Source organism: Dipodomys spectabilis, unplaced genomic scaffold (assembly GCF_019054845.1).
Source record: "Dipodomys spectabilis isolate Male_0828 unplaced genomic scaffold, ASM1905484v1 ptg000009l, whole genome shotgun sequence".
Lineage (NCBI taxonomy): Eukaryota > Metazoa > Chordata > Mammalia > Rodentia > Heteromyidae > Dipodomys > Dipodomys spectabilis.
Window position 1 is genome coordinate 9921322 of NW_024870686.1, and position 13218 is coordinate 9934539.

At 35.5% G+C, this 13218-nt stretch overlaps 1 non-coding gene across 1 annotated transcript; it reads left to right on the top strand.

Annotated features, from left to right (window-relative positions):
* The first annotated feature begins 2139 nt into the window (after nucleotides 1-2139).
* On the top strand, nucleotides 2140-2256 carry LOC122127888. Its single transcript, XR_006151321.1, has one exon. It is a non-coding gene; the product is annotated as a small nucleolar RNA SNORA44 (small nucleolar RNA).
* Nucleotides 2257-13218: the final 10962 nt, after the last annotated feature.

The following is a 13218-nucleotide window of genomic DNA, read 5'->3' on the forward strand; positions in this document are numbered from 1 at the left end:
TGGACTCTCTGGTTCATATTGCTACTCTACCAAAAACAGAAACTGGTGAAAATACATAGGTTTGCTCAAAGTTGTTTCTGTAGAAGGCAAAGACAATCATTTTCTCAAATATCAGTCTCAGTGGGTTTTAGAGCACAGAGAGTTTTTGAGGGAGGAAAAGGGATGTATAAAGACAGTAGTCAGGAAGTTCGTGCACTAAGCAGGGTCTTCGTTGTCCAATTTTTGCCTTTTACCCTATTCTTTGGAAGGAAACTTTGCCCTTGTTTTCCTGCAGCTACCTAACTAGAACCTGGAAAGAGCTTCTACAGCAAAAAAGTATTAAGGAAGGAATGGAGGACAACTGAATGGAGATTTGGGAAAGGGATTCTTTTAATGTTGATCCTGTCAGTATCATGATCTCTTATTAGACATAAAATTGTGCTCACACTCTGTAGCTAATATCATTTTTAATTACAGAAAGATTTCTCTGAGGAATAGTTCACTGATTTTTAATGTCTCAAAGGAAAACATAAATTGATTTATTTTTAATAAATTGGTTTATTTTAATAAATGTTTCTAAGATACAATCTTCAACACACATATATAGCATCATCTTATGTGGTCATATGTACATAGCTATTGAAATATTCTGCTTATCTGCTAAAATTATCCTAGATGTATAATAATTATTGAAAATAAGGGAAACCATGGGATCTATGTTTCTTTGGGTCTGGCTTACTTCACTTAATATGATATTTTCCAAGTTTTTCCATTTCCTAACAAATGAGATGATGTCATTCTGATGGAAGCATAGAATTCCATTGTATGTGTATGTGTGTGTGTGTGTGTGTGTGTGTGTGTGTGTGTGTGTGTGTGTGTGTGTAATCACATTTTCTTGATCCATGAATCTACTGAGAGGAAGGGTTGGTTCCATATCTTAACTATGGTGAATAATGCTGTGATAAACATAGTTGAGCTGATAACTTTAGTATGGCTTTGTTTGTGATTGTTTGGATAAATGCCCAAAAGTGGGATTGCTGGGCCTTAGGGGAGCATAGATTACACCCTAATTTACTTGAGCTGATCCAAAACTTTGGAAAAGTAGCAGGGTATAATATTAACCTTCAAAAATTAATGGCATGGAACCAACCCAGATGCCCCTCAGAAGATGAATGGATCAAGAAAATGTGATATATAAATATATATATATATACACACACACACACATATATATGTATATATAATGGAATTCCATGCTTCCATAAAAAAAGAATGACATCAACCCATTTGTAAGGAAATGGAAACAGTTGGGAGAAATAATATTAAGTGAAGTAACCAGACCTAAAGAAACATAAATCCCATGTTTTCCCTTATTTGCAATAATTAGTGTATGTCTAGGATAATTTTAGCAGATGAGCAGAATAGCTCAATAGTTATGTACATATGACCATATAAGATGATGCTAAGTAAAACTCCAATACATAGACATAAAAAGTTTTTCTTTGTTGTTATTGTTTTTTATTTACTATGTGATTTCTTGTTTCTTTGTATGTTTTTCCCTCTATGGCCTATCCCCTGTTGTCATTGTATTTTATTTTGATACTCTGGTACTATATATATACATATATAGGTTTATCTGAATTAGGGAAGGGAGGGGGAACAACAGAATGGTGAGACAAAGGACAATGCAACAGCAATATTCACAAGACAATATGTTGGAAATGATTTGTACAAATTGGGAGGAAGGATTGGGGAAGAGGGAAAGAGGGAGAAAAATAAAGGCAAGGGTAACAAGTTCGACAAGAAATGTGCTTATTTTTTTAACTTGTGAAAATACTGTACAGAGGGGTTACAATTACATGGGCAGGATAATGAGTACATTTCTTAGCAAGCATTGTAGCCTCCTTCTTTGTTTCCCCTTCCCATCCCTTCCCAGCTTCCTCCCCCACCCCCACACCAAAGTTGTAAAGTTCCTTTTCAACATAAGGACTTGTACATCTCATTGTTGCAATGGGTCCACCTGTATCCCTATTTAAACGTTTTGGTTTATCCCTTCCCCTCCATGAATTATACAGGCATCAAATACAGTGAAAGCAGGGGTTATACTGTGGGGGAGGGACATACAAAGCAACAAAGAAATAATCTTATAAATGTGTTAGAAACAATCCCATGAAAGAAAAAAACAGATCTCCAACTGCATGCAAGAACAACTTGGAGAGACTTTGACAGCTCAGGTGTGCACAATACCTGTAGCTGCCACTCGCCTTTCCTATAGTGTAATAAAATAAAATTAAAAAATAAATAAAAAATAAAAAAGAAAGAAAAAAACATCATTTGAATACATATCTTAGGGTTCATTTCCCTAACATCAACTTATCTGACCTTTTCTGCTTGAAAGAAATGTACTTACTACCTTACTTATATGTAACTGTAACCTCAATGTATATCATCTTGACAGTAAAAATACACTGATGAAGAGAAAATTAAAAAAAAAAAACAGTGGCTTTTCTGTATGTCAATAACGAGAAAAGCATGGCTGAAATAAGGAAAGCAACTCCTGTGGTAATACCCACCTCCCCCCCCAAAAAAAAATTACCTAGGAATTAGCTTAACCAAAGAAATGAAGGAACCACTGTGAAGAAAACTTTAAATACCTTTTCTTCTATTTAAAAATAAGGACTTGGGCTGGGAAGGTGTCTCAGTGGTAGAGTGCTTGCCTTGCATGCATGAGGCCCTGGGTTCGATTCCTCAGCACCACATAAGCAGAAAAAGCCAGAAGTGGTGCTGTGGCTCAAGTGGTAGAGTGCTAGCCTTGAGCTGAAGAGCTGAGGGACAGTGCCCAGGCCCAGAGCTCAGGCCCCATGACTGGCAAAAATAATAATAATAATAATAATAAGGACTTAGTGTTAATCTTCTGTGTCTCCGGCCACCAGAGTAAATGATTGAATAACAGTACAAGGCAGAATTTTTAAAAATATTTTTTTAGATAAGTAGTTCAGGAGCTGAATATAGGAATAATTTTGAAGATCACTTTTCTACCTCTAAGATAATAAAAAAAATACTCAGGAATTCAGATCAGCTATCACAGTTAAAGTATAAATTTGTATATTTTATTATAACTTAAATTGTTTTAAAGTAGACATTTGTTGATCTTAAAGTCAATGCCAAAAAATATACTATATATTTTGTTGCTCAAAAGGAGCTTGTTGTCCTTTGAGATGTGGTCATCAGACTGAAAATATGTCTGTTACAAATGACAGCTCTTCCTGTCTGGAGTGGAGAAAATCAACTGTGAAAATACCCTGTTTACTAGCATTTTATTTGACTATGCTATAAAGAGACACCTGTGAATTTCCTTTACAACTCTGTAACTTTTGCATGCTTCTCAACAGCTACAGATTTTTAATCATTATAAATTTAATTTTGTTTTATCAGGGATATACAATATTTTTTTCTGTAATGAATCAGCATCAAGTCAGTGAATTCTAGTACACATAAATGCTCAGGTCCATATTCATTAGTAATTTGTGAAATGTAATATTAAGCTGTATTAAAACATTCTGCTCAGTATTTATGCACTAATAATATTAGAGAAAATAAATTTAACAGAATTTATTGGAGCAAAATATTGTTTTAATCTGAATTTTTTCTTGATTCCAGAAATTTATTTTGGATTAACAAATGCAGTGGGTACACAAGGACTTATTAGAGAAAGTGGATCCTAATACATTCATTTCCCTATGATGGATGGTGCGTGTCTTAACAGATTTGTTACCAAACACAGTACTCAAATGGCTATCTTGAAAATGGCTATCCTGAAGCAGCCTTTATGGGCCAAAATGTGCTTATTTGGACCATATGTGGTAGGAGGACACCATGCCCAGCATTATCTCCGTAGACATTTTGTTTGTGGAAGGTAATATAATAAAATCCATGTTGTCTTCATGAAGGTATATATCAGGGAGCATGACTTATACATGCAAAACACAAATTGGGCCACCTTCTTAGCAACTAGTGAAGCTTTCATTTTTGGGACACAACCTGATGGCTTTCATTGATCCTAGAATTAGAATTACGGGGTCATTAGGAAAGCAAATTTCCTATATCACTTTGCATTAAAAACATTTTTTCCCAGTATACTTGATTTTATTTTGTTCTTCTTAGTATAATTTAACAACTTCCAAAATCCCATGTTATTTCTGATGCTTTATGCTGTCAGATATTATCCTTTCTTGTATAATTATTGCATGGGAAGACATTCCTGTAGCCACAATCAAAATAACTTTTAGACTCTTACATTGTTTGTGCATGTACTTAATACTTGGCTTGTCAATTCCCTGTTTATGAGAATTATTTTTGTTTCCCCACAAAGAATTTTTATCATGACATACGTATGAGAATCTAAATTTTTGCAAAGGCTTTATATAACTTACCTGCCTTAAACATCTACAGAATGTAACACTTACAGAAATCTGTTTAAAGTCATTGGCTGTCCATGTTAGACACCAAAGTTTACTTTAGTTTCTACCTCTCAAATTGTGGTAAGCCTTAGGATTTGTAGTGATGATACAAATGTTGATAATATTTGATTCAAAGCAATTGCATCACCACAATAATAAATGTCTAGTAAGTTACTTGTAGAAAATAAATCATACCACATCAAAGAGAAATAGAAATGAATCAAAATTTTGAATACAAATTTTCCATTATAAAACTTCTATCAAAATACAGGTAAATATTTTGATAAACTGGCTCAGAAACTATTAGGAAATTTTATTGGTAACACGTGGATCATAAAAAAACCTTGGTTAAATTTGGACATTTAAGTAAAACCTCTCAAATGACAAAATACTATAAGATATTAGTTTAAAATAAAGTAAAGCAAAGCAAATTGCCGAATTTTTATGGAGCAAAGTTGTCATCTAAGTTTTTAACACTTTCTTTGCATAAAATATTTGTGAAATAAAATGATTATATACCAATATATTGGTATTGAATATAAGCGAGTTATTATTTTTTGTATGAGAGAATTCATGGGGTTGTACTCAGGACTCTTGAGCTTTCTGGCTCATTGCTAACACTCTACCATTTGAGCCACAGCTCCACTTCCAGTTCTTTGGTGGTTAATTAGGCATAGAAATCTTAAGGACTTTTATGCCCTAGTTCACTTTGAATCCTAGCTATTACAACCTTGAGCCACCAGCACCACATTCAGTAAGTTGTTACTAAAGACGAAAATACAATCATTACCTGTTGCAACAATGAGAAGTACAAGTTGTCATGTCCAAAACGAGCTTTACAACGTCGGTGCGGGGTTGGGGGGGTGGGGGTGGGGGTGGGGCGGGGGGAAGGATTGGGACTGGGGGGGGGAGGGGGGAGGCTGCGAAGGAATGTGAAGGGTAAACAAAGGAGGAGGCTGCAATGCTTGGTAAGAAATGTACGTATTATCCTGCCCATGTAATTGTAACCCCTCTGTACAGTATGTTCACAAATAAAATAAAATAAATAAATAAATAAAAAAGAAAATACAATCATTAATATTTGACCACCTAGTCATCTACAAATTCAAATTAAAAACTGAGGAGTTGCTTTTTTGTCTAATTGATAAGAAAAATAAGTATGGACAAGATCAATTAAGGTGTGATACAATACTTGTTTTATACATTTCATAATGCAATCTATAACATAATAATTTATAATTAATGATAACTATATATTGATTACTCTGTTTTAGAATATGGATAAAACAGTACCCATATACAATTTGCTGAAATATGAATTGATACAGTTGTATTCTAAGAATATACACTGACTTCAGTAAAGAATGGATTCAAAAATGATGAGCAAGGTGAAATATTTTTAAGGATTTTGATTATACCAATGTTATCTTTCCTTCAACTAGAAGTAACCTAAATAGCTATATTAGGGATTTGGGGTTAAAATAGTCATTTATAAAGACAATAGGACAGTATGAACAAAATATTACGCATTGTAGGTCTACCTTGTATATTTTTAAATGGAAAACACTGCATATAAAAATGAAAATTGCAACATACAGTTTCATAGAGGACTTCTTATATTTAATTACTTTTTAAATACATGAATGTTAGTATAATTGCTACTGATATAATTATATATCCTTAATATGAATTCTTAATATGCTTTGTAATATTAAAATACAGTTATACAAAATCTGTATACATCTTTAAATGCTATAAATGCTATATATATATATACATATACCTATGTGTGTATATATATATATATATATATATATAATGATCTTTTCACTGAACAAGGTTGACCTAATAGAAATGAAGAAGAAAGCTGTTCTTCTCAGACCAGTGCTTCAATCACATTCTATCAGCTTTTCAATGGCTCTGGATGATATTTTTGACAGTTCCCATATGCAGCCGTCTGGGTCACATCAGGAGACAGATGGCATGCTCCACACGGAAATAAAAAGGAGTTTAATTAGGTGGTATTTACAGTGTTAGTGGAAGATTAAAGGAACCAAGGAGAATTCAAGAAGCATCTAGAGACTTCCAACAGTGAGAGCTAATATGCTGTAGACCTTCCAAGGTAACTGCCTTGAAGCAAGAGACTCTAGCTCAATGAATAGTCTCTTGATCAAGGAACAAGGGAAGAAAGAAAAAAAAAATCTCAGAAAGTGCAACTAAATGCTATAACAAAGTCATTTTCTTTTGTGAGTATTGGGCAATATTGTCTTGCTTTCAAGTTAAAATATCCAATCCATACTACATTCAAAATTGAATCCCCCTTTCACTTTGTAGCTATTTTCCTAGCTCCTCTTACAGGCTACAATGGACTTACTATTGTACACCATTTTCCTCTTCTCCTCCCCCATTGTGCTGCATTAGCTTACTCAGGAAGAGGACATAAAAGGGCAGTTAGAGGATAAAGCTCTTTTAGCCCAGTGTTGTTTCTTGTTCTGACTTAATTGATACTTTCCATCATAGCAAGCATATAAAATGATCAGTTATTTATGAGCAACCTAATGGTCTGCTTAGGGAAGTCTATATGTCAAACTGTATCATGACCATATGCTCTTCTCTTTGGAAAAGTTCCTTACTTTTGTCTTTTGTGGGTGTCAGGACATTGTAGCTAGATGAAGCAATCTCCTCTTTTACACATCTTTAAGCTGTGGAAAACTGATGATAATGGAAATAATTTCTATCCATTGTGACCAGTGGAATGCAATTAATTATTGTCTGTTGGACATTTACGTATTCATCACGACTTAAGAAAACTCATTCCAACTTTCCTGTTAAGTATATTTGTCTTTTAGAATCTCCTGTAAACCATTTGTCACTTCTTACTGAATCTTTTGGGAGTCATAGAGATAATTCTTTGAGTGTGAATATGCTTTACATGGGATTATGACTTTTAACACTTTACTATGGCTTGAAAAACTGTTGTCATTATAACAGTGTCAAGAGGTGTGTCTCTTAAGAGACAGGTAGACCATGAGTGCTCTGTCTTCTTGTTGAAATTAATGTCATTGAGAAACAGCAAGTTAAACCTACCCTTGTCTCATTTTGTTCTTCCTTCCTAGGATACCTACAACTTTGGGATGACACAGTATCAGTGTTCTTCCCATAAGCCAGAGGGAAAGACTCAAGTCAGGCAATCTTCATTTGAAAACTCAAGGAGTTACAGAAGAACTACCAAGGATTTCTTAGAGAAATCATTGTCAGCGACCCCCACCCCTAGGATCCAAAGACCTCCTGCCTCCTGTTGCCTTTAAGAATTACAAAACAGAGAAATCTCCAAACTAGAGAGAATAATTGAAATAAACTCAATAGCAAGAAAATTAAACAAATGATCATTTTCAGGTGAACTCTTAATAAAGATGGAAAAATTAAGTAATTCTTATTTAGAAAAGACCAGTTTTATATATAAATTATGAGGAAAACTCAATGCAATTATTCTTCTTAGACTATAAATATTATTCAAATACATTATACAGTTGATCACAGAAGTGCACCTTGACGTGTGGTCTATGTTATAACTAAAATGAAGAATTAAAAAAAAGAGAAGGGCTGTTTTTCTAGGGGTCAGTGTTTGCACTCAGGGATATGAGTGTCAAAGCCAGTTACATAAGACAGATGTGAATTGCAAGCTTGGATTACTGTGAGCCATATAGTGGCTCACAGTAGAATAGAGAATAGAACAGCTGGGCATCATTAGGTAACACTTGTAATATGAACTATTCAGAAGGCTGAGATCTAATTATTATAGTTCAGAGCCTGCCTGGGAAGGAAAGTCCATGAGAATATTATCTCAACCACCAAAAAGCTGAAAATGGAGGTGTGGCTCAAGTGATAGAGCACTAGACTTGTGTAAACAAACCTCAGGACAATGCCCAGGCCTTGAATACAAGCCCCCAAACTAGCAATCCACCTATATACAAAATGAAAACTTTATTCACTTTCAATGAATTGGTTTCTCTATTTACAATCATTGCTGAATCTTGTCGTTGCTTCCTTGTGTTTAGTGTGTTTTTTGTGTGTTCCGTTGTGTGTTTATTTGACTTTGCTTTCTTTTGTTTTTGGTTGGTACTGGGTTTTGAACTCTGGAACTTGTACTTTCCAAGCAAACCATATATCAGTTGAACAATGCTCTCAGCACCCAGTCATTATTAAATCTTTTTTGTCAAAAATTTACTCTTATTATAAAGTTAGTATATGGAGAGGTTACAACTATATACATCAGGTATGAAGTATATTTCTTTTTGGAAAAGTACCCCTTCCCTCCTTCCCTCCTAGATTTTCCCTCTAGTCCCCACACACAAGTTGTATAGTTCATTTTCAATATAGTGTCCAGTGAGTACTGTTGCTACATTTGTGTACAATTTGTTCACCCTTTGTTCCTCCATTCATTATAAAATCTTGAAGAACACTTTGAATGGAGATTTTCAAAATATTCAACTACTACTGAACCTACCACTAGGCATATGTATAGCGTGTGTATGTGTATACACACATCTCTATGTATACACATACACACACAAACACACACACATATATCAAACACATATAATCATTTGGAAAGATAGATAAGGAGAAAGAAATTAAGGAGAATTCTAAAACTTCACAATACTGGCACAAATGGATGCCTTTTTCCCTTGGATATTTAGGTTAGACATTCTTGTATATCTAGAAAATTAAACTTTTCTTTCCTAAAGATTCTGTGTTATATAAATAGCTTTCCATCATAGTAAACTGCTTTTGGTTGATTTTGATTCTCAAAGAAACATTTTTCACATCAGATATACATCTGTGGAAATATACCCTGCTGTAGCAATACTAAATCACTCTTTCCCTGCATGTATTGAAGAACTTTGATATCTCCAACATTAAATCCTTAATACAGTTCTTATTTATATTATTTTTCATATCATGGTATTGAGTTTCTCATCTAAAGTATTATTTGTAACAATATTAGATGTATTCACATACTTTTAATGTGCCTTAGCTTTTATATTGTTGGATTGATTTTTTGATCTTTTAAAATCATGATTCAGCTAGATGCCAGTGGCTCAAGCCTATAATCCTAGCTACTCAAGAGGCTGAGATCAGAGGATCAGGTTTCAAAGCAGCTAATACAGGAAAAACCCTGAGACTATTGTTTCCAATTAACCACTGAAAAACTGGAAGTGAAACTGTGGTTCAAGTGGTAGAGCTCTAGCCTTGAGCAAAAGAAAAAGTTCAGGGACAACACCTAGGCCCTGAGAATTAAGCCCAAGGACTGGAAAATAAGTAAACTGTGATTTAGTGAGAAATTTTCATGTCAATTTAATCTGTGCACTTTATGAATGTGCTAGGCTTTTCTTAGACTTTGGAAACTTGTTACTCCTTCTCTGTTTATTTGAGGAGTATTGCCACACTTGGCATAACAGTCATAAGCTCCAATTGTTTTAAAAGATTCTGGAAAGATTTTTCTAAATAAAACTGATTCTGATAACTTTGAGAAGGAATAATTTATTCCATTTTGATTTAGAAGTAACTAATATGTTTTGTTACTAACTCTTAAAAATAAAGAAGATTCAAAGATTTGAATAATCAAAAAAATAGATTGGCTTTACTTATCTCCAAAAAAGATCTCTCACTTACCTGTTAAAAGAAAGTCCTTTTCACGTTCTGTATTTTCCTTCCAATAAGTTTTTAGAAAAATTCAAAACCCAAATACACATATTATTTATTGTGTGTCATATATAAAAATACTAATGCATTATATATATATAAATGTGTAAATGAGTATATATATGAATATATATAAAGACACTCTGGATATTATTTTATATAAAAAGGCCTTAATAAGTTGTAGTTATCCTTTATAAACTTAGATGCTTTGCTTTCTTCAGTGCCAAAGTATGATATGAAAATTATAACTGGAACATCACAGAAATAAAAAAAAATTGTCAGTTCATATAACCTTTTATAGCATATCATTATAATGTTTTATTTTGTTATTAATTATGGCTTTTAATCTTTTACAGAGTCTAATTTATACATTTGTCACAGTACATATGTGGAAGAGAAACAATAGGTGGAAGACTGGCTACCACCTGTGGTTCAATTATCTACTGTAAGTCTCATCCTTCTGGGAAGCATCAAATTATGCTACTATCGAATTATATCATTACTAGTTCTTTTTCTATGACTAATTATGAGTATATCCAAATTCATTAGCTTTCTTTTTTTGTAGCTTGAGCCACTGTAATTCATATTAAGGAAGAGAAGACTATCCAAACCTGTATCAATTTGGGTGTGGCACATAATTTTGCACATACCAGCATGACATATGTGATGAATAGCAAACTTGTGGTCAATACCAAATGATCTTCACCTTCATGTTATTCAGTATGAAAGGCTTGCATTCATTACCTTACTTACATAACTGTAATCTCTCTGTTCATCACCTTTACAATAATAAATGAAGGAATAAATAAATAAATAAATAAATAATTTTTTAAAAAAGGAAACCGGTTTAATTTTTGTCCTTCCTAAAGTTTTTATTGTTGTGAATTTATTATGTTTTGTTCTGTTGTCCTACAACTCTGACTCATGTTTTAGGAAACTAGTGTTAAATGAAATAAAAGTTTGTAAACACGGATTATGTAATACCAATTCCTGTGGAGAGCTGCGGGAGCCGACCAAAGATGGCGCTGCCGCATGGCACGGCCAAGACCAAAGATGGCGCTGGCTTCCACCTTCCGCCTTCCCGATGGTGAGTGCTCTCTGTGAAAAACAACTCCTTATACGGCTATGGCTTGGCTACTGGCTTACTTCCGTGTTTGCGACCCTATTGGTATATGCCACGTGGCACCTCGGGATTGGCCATCCAGGAGGCTTATAACCGGAGTGCGGGTGCGGGGCGAAGGAGAAGCTAATAATCAAGGTTCCTGAATAAACTGCTTTGAGAAGAATCCCGGGTCGTGTCTTCCTTGCTGGTCGAGGTGGATGCGACAAGTGGTGGCCCGTACGGGGAACTAACTCTACAAGGGATCCAGAACTCCTGGCAGTCAGGGTGGTGCACAGGTAAGTTCCCAGGTAAGTGGGAATCCGCGATTAAAGCGGGCATAATACGGGGCTCTTCTCTGTAGATAAAGAGAGAGCGGAAACCCTGGAAGAAATACAGGCCTAAAGTAAAAGTAAAATAAAAAAAGAGTAAAAGAAGATAAAATTTTTATAACTGAGATGGGCGCTGCGACATCTCATCCAATTTTTCTGGCCCTGAATGAGCTCCTACGCTCAAAAGGACTAAAGTTTAAGAAGGGTATTTTACAGAGTTTCCTTAAAGAATGCAACATTTAGCTCCTTGGTTCATAGTGTCCGGGAGCCTTACAGTAGCTTCGTGGGAAAAATAAGGGAGGGATTTGGACTTTGCCTATGAACAGGGCACATTAAAGGCAGGAGTCCACACCATTTGGAAACTGATAAGGGGCTGCCTGGAGGACCAGCGCTGCTCTGAGGTTATAGAAAATGGACAGTCAGCACTGGAGCAGTTACAGGAGGAGAGGTCAGAGAAGGCGATCAGAGACAGTAGACAGGGCAAAAGGGGTCAACTATACCCAGATCTGTCCGAGCTAAAATCAGAAATAGAAAGTTCCAGCAAGTTAGAGGAGGAAGAAGTGAGAGCACTTATTCAACAGATGAAAAGGAGCCGTATAAAAAAGGGAGAGCATAAGCTAAGCCAACCTGTGCTTAATGAGGACGTAGAAAGAACTTCCGGTCAAGCCCTTTTTGCTTGCCTGACGTATGGGAGAGGCTTGGCCTTGGACAGGTTGCCAATCACGACAAGTTGTTTGGGCTGATGAGTCTGAGCGTTTTTCATTCTCCCCTAGTGTCTTGTCCGATGCTAGTGTACAATTTAGGGCTGGAATTAATCCCTTTAATAATTGGCTGTTATGTGGTCTTAATGGAAGTTGCTTACAGGCCGAACCTATAGTTATGCTACAAGGGGGTCACTTTTTTATAGCAAACATGACTTGCAATTTGACTACTACTGCCCGTACTGTGGGTGCCAATTGTCATTTTAGTAAAAATTGTATGGTAATTAGCTATCAGCCTACCCCCGTGTGTGTGGTTTCCCCTTTTGTGTTTTTGGTAATTAACAACATCTCTATATGTTCAGATGATGTGTGTGCTTGCACTAATGAAACCTGCTATTATGCTACCTGCTGGAGTTCTCAGTATCCGTTAGCTATAGTTACACGCATTCTGCGTTGGGTGCCTGTGCCAGTAGATGCTTCTCAAGCTGTAACCTTGTTTAGGCATAAGAGAGATTTTGGCATCACTGCGGCCATTGTAGCTGCTATAGCCGTGGCTGCTGCGGGTGCGACGGCTGCCGGTGCCACCATGTCACATACTGTGCAGATGGCTCAGACTCTAAATAACCTGTCCGCTACTACAGCCAGAGCTCTGGATTTACAACAAGTGGCCATTGCACAATTAAAAGGAGGACTGATGCTGTTAAATCAAAGGATTGATCTTGTGCAGGAATAGGTTGATATCATGTGGCAGTTGGCTCAGCTGGGATGTATTCAAAAATATGAAGGGCTTTGTATTACTGCTATTCAGTATTATAGCTATACTCAGGCAGCAAATTTGTCTAAACAACTGTCAAGTTATCTTTTAGGCAACTGGACGGGAGAATTCGACCAATTGATGTTGCAGCTACGATCGGCCATTGTCGCGGTAAACTCCACCCGGA